At 76.7% G+C, this 210-nt stretch overlaps 1 protein-coding gene across 4 annotated transcripts in view; it reads right to left on the bottom strand.

Annotated features, from left to right (window-relative positions):
- The window catches only part of PDE4D (phosphodiesterase 4D), a 1,639,075-nt gene that overhangs the window by 119,415 nt on the left and 1,519,450 nt on the right, over positions 1–210 (bottom strand). The window lies entirely within an intron of this gene.

The raw sequence follows: 210 nt of genomic DNA, 5'->3' as shown, positions 1-210 counted from the left end.
CAGCCTCCGTGGCGGCGCGAGGAGGGACCCGACCCGGCGGCCGCGGCTCCTCGTGGCTCAGGCAAGAGCGCGGAGCCGCGGGGCCATGGGGCAGGGGCGCGGCAGGCGCTCCTCGTCCTCGTCCTCGTCCTCCTCCTCCGGCTTCTCCTGCCGCGCGACAGGGACAGGGACGCGCGGAGCCCGGCTGCACACACACCCCCCCAGCACAAG

Source organism: Gavialis gangeticus, unplaced genomic scaffold (assembly GCF_001723915.1).
Source record: "Gavialis gangeticus isolate Ggan-Ray unplaced genomic scaffold, GavGan_comp1, whole genome shotgun sequence".
NCBI classification, from domain to species: domain Eukaryota; kingdom Metazoa; phylum Chordata; order Crocodylia; family Gavialidae; genus Gavialis; species Gavialis gangeticus.
Note: the sequence above shows the minus strand (reverse complement) of the source record. Positions and strands in the feature narration are given on the sequence as shown.